This window comes from Rhinolophus sinicus, chromosome 16, assembly GCF_057876585.1.
Source record: "Rhinolophus sinicus isolate RSI-liver-muscle chromosome 16, RSI-T2T, whole genome shotgun sequence".
Classification (NCBI taxonomy): domain Eukaryota; kingdom Metazoa; phylum Chordata; class Mammalia; order Chiroptera; family Rhinolophidae; genus Rhinolophus; species Rhinolophus sinicus.
In genome coordinates this window covers 90724092-90728001 of record NC_142516.1, presented here as the reverse complement: position 1 = coordinate 90728001, position 3910 = coordinate 90724092, and positions in this window count along the sequence as shown.

Genomic DNA, 3910 nt, shown 5'->3' with positions numbered 1-3910 from the left:
AGGTGACCATAGTTATATTCAGTAATGAGGTATGTAGCACTTTTTAGGATGAGTTTGCAAACTTAATTGTTAGACCTCGTAAGAGAGAGGCAGGAGGGTTAGAAGGAGAGAAAGGTCTGAAGATATTAGGCTGCTGTCTTTGGAGATGGAAGGAGCCAAGAGTCAAGGAATGCAGGTCGCCTCCAGAAGCTGCAAGGAAATTGATTCCTTGTTTAAAGGGAAGGAAACATGCTCCCTTAGAGGCTCCAGAAGGCAGGTAGCCCTGCCAACACCTGAATTGTCAGTCTAGTGAGGGCTCTCGCAGACTTCCAACCTCCGAACTATAAGATATTAAGTTTATGTTGTGTTAAATCACTAAGTTGTGGTAATTGGTTATAGCAGCGTAGGAAAGTAACACAGATAGCACCTGGGAATCCCTGGCGAGGTGGAAAGTTTTCATGTTCTGTCGCACGTTCTTCCCAACTGGAAATTGAAACTTTGGGTATATACTTTAGAGATAAACGGGCCCCAAAAGTCTGACTAAAGGTGTTCAGAGAGCTTTATGATTCTGTTGCCTAATGTGAAAAGGAAATAGAAATTCTCATTTAGTCCTTTGGGTCATTGGAAAGCCATCAGTTAAACAATGCCTGGTACACCTCTTCTACAACAAAGGAACATGCAATTCTATAAGCAAATAATTTGCACCTTTGTTAGAACCAACAGCGCAAGCTAAGAGGTCTGACAATTAAGTTCACGAACTCATCCTAGAAAAAGTGCTACATACATCATTGCTGAATATCACTATTGTCACCTTCAAAGTACTCCCCTTGGGAAGCTATGTACCGATGCCATTTTGTAATTTTTCTGGAATGGCCATCAGAGCTGTCGTATTACCGTTGATGTCCCAAATATCATCAAAATGTCTTCCTTTCAATATTTCCTTTATCTTTGAGTAAAGAAAGAAGTCATTGGGGACCAGACCAGATGAGTAGGGAGGGTGTTCCAATACAGTTATTTGTTTACTGGCTAAAAACTCCCTCATAGACAGTGCCGTGTGAGCTGTTGCATTGTCGTGATGCAAGAGCCATGAATTGTTGGTGAAAAGTTCAGGTTGTTTTCGTCTTTTTCACGCAGCCTTTTCAGCACTTCCAAATAGTAAACTTGGTTAACCGTTCGTCCATTTGGTATAAATTCATAATGAATAATCCCTCTATATAAAAAATGATTATCAACATCGTTGCAGCAAGTTTGCGAACTTAATTGTCAGACATCATAGACAAGCCTTTGTGATTACATTGGATCAACTTGAATAATCCAGGAGAATCTCAAAATCTTTAACTTGAACACCCACGTACCTTTGCCATGTAAAATAGTAGTCATAGGTTCTGAGGATTAGGATGTGGACATCTCTGGGAGCCATTATTCTGCCCACCGCACCATCCTAGGCTTTTTTCCCCTGGCTGGAAGTCAAATTTACCTGGCTGTGCTTCTGTGCAGTGCTACTTAGGGCTACATGAATGATTATGCTGAATGTGTGACTGGTGCTTTCTCTGCCAAATCAATTCCACGTGCATTTATGGCCAACTTGAATGCAAAGGGCTTTGTCCTAAAACTGTTTTTAGTGACAGTTGTATACTTTCCTCCCTGTCATCACAGAGAAAATTTAGAACCTACAGACTAGAGACCCACTAACATTTCTGTAACAGCTCGTCAACATATCTGCTTACCCGTGGTTATCACCGCTTGGTGTTCTCACACTTCATCAGGGAAGGCAGAGCAACTCAGAGAAATGTGTAACAATTCGAGGTGAGGATTGCTTGATGGTGGAGTTGGAAGCCAGTCTTTTCCATCATGCTAGTGTTTCTTACGATTTCAAATGATCAAGTCTTTGAGTTGACACTTAAGATGCTCAGCCCAGCTAGTTCAGAAAATTTCCACAGTGGCTCTTGTCAACAAAAGTTTGCTGCCACCAATCTAATGTCAACAAAGGCCCCAATTTGGGGTGCATAAAGAGGAGAAGCTTTATTCAGATAAATAGCTTGCAAACTGAAGAGACACAGTCTTCAGTTGAAACTGAAAGTGTGCCCGCTGAGACTAAAACAAAGCTGCTTTATACAGAGAATGTTCCTGCCTCCGGCACTGATTAGTCCATTTTTATGCAAATGAGGAATCCAAATTTCCAGTTTTGTTGTTCTAAATAGCACTGTCCCAATCGGTCAGAATTCCGTGTTCTGATTTGTATGAAGCTGCTCTGATTGGTCAGTACAGATTCAAATAAGGACACAGCTGTGTGGTTCTGATTGGAGGGGGCAGGCCTGAGCCCATTGGTTGAAAGACAATACCAGGAACTCCTTTATAAGGGTCAGTTTAGGCAGCAGGAGCACAGTGCAGGAGGCTGGCAGCTCAGTCTGTGGCTTTTCCCTGAAAGCAGTGAGTGTGAGAGGTCTCTGTTAGCAACGGCTGCTAGATCCTGGTCATGATATTGGGCCTTATTAACCATGGGAAGTCTTTCTTGGTAGATATATTTGTTCTCGGGGTCAACATTCTTTTTTAAAAATAATGTACTTTATTTTCTTATTTTTATTTTTTTTATTGGGGAATATTGGGGAACAGTGTGTTTTTCCAGGACCCAGCAGCTCCAAGTTAATTCATTGTTTTCAATCTAGTTGTGGAGGGTGCAGCTCAGCTCCAGGTCAAGCCGTTGTTTTCAATCTAGTTGTGGAGGGCACAGCTCACTGGCCCATGCGGGAATCAAACCAGCGACCTTGGTGTTATGAGAACTGTGCTCTAACCAACTGAGCCAACTGGCCACGCCTGGGGTCAACATTCTTTAGGAACCAAAAGTAAGGGGAAATACTCTTATGGATGAAGTCATAGCTAAATTTAAACAAAGTTCCAACAAACTGTTTTTAGAAGCCTTTGCAAAAATTGAATTCATTGCTGTTTATAAGAGGGATTCTATTCCAGGAGATCAATCCAACTGCATTTCTCCCAGGGAGTGAAAAATGGAGTATGATTTAAACAGGAATGTTCTGCAGAGCACAACTTAGTACGGTGCTGCTTTTTCTCTTATGTGCTGTGAGTGACACATGCCCTCACCGTAAGTTTGATGAATGTCTTTCCCTGGGATGAAAACCTGGGGGTCCAAAGGATAAAGACGATATAACTGTTTTTAAGTTACCCCTGTTAAGTTCTATGATTTGCACGTTGAGGGAGCAGAGAACCAAATCCAACATTGAAGAAACTGATAAGCTTATGGGGATAATGTGTCCACCATCAGATCAACCAGGCCTGCAGACAAGGAGGAAGGTCTCTGTAACAAGGGACAGTTGGGGGAAAGGACAGATCAGAAAAACACCATCACAAATCACAGCCTTCCCTGAAACAACCTCTTCTATATAAAATTGAGGAGCTGGAATCTCGTAGTGACTGTGCAGAAAGAAGAGAAGGGAGTCAATCGGGGTGCTAGTCATGGTAGAACACAAAAAAAATCACCCCTAAAGGAGGGAGCCCCACACCAAGTGGAGGAAATACTAACAGAAGGCCTCAGGCCTGGAAGATCCAAGTACTGACTGCTGAGAAATAAAAAAAAATGTTGGTATTTTTACTGGGATATTAAATGCTTCCACTTCTACCCTATGCCAAGGTAGGAGACAGGCAATGTCCTTATGGCCCCTGGGGGAAGGTGGAGGATTATTACTTCACACATTTTGCCCCCAGTGTATTATGCTTTTGTGTGTTTCAACCTCATTCAATTTTACTCTAACCTCTTTCAACTTTTGTTGTGTCTTGACTAGGGTAGGTAAAATTTTGCAGTCGGTACCTAGATTTCAGCTGCTCTCTTTGATATGTAATTAGAAGAGACTGACTTCTGTATATCCTATTGAGTATTAACCCTCTTCATGTTTCATTCCATTATTTTCCCAAGCCT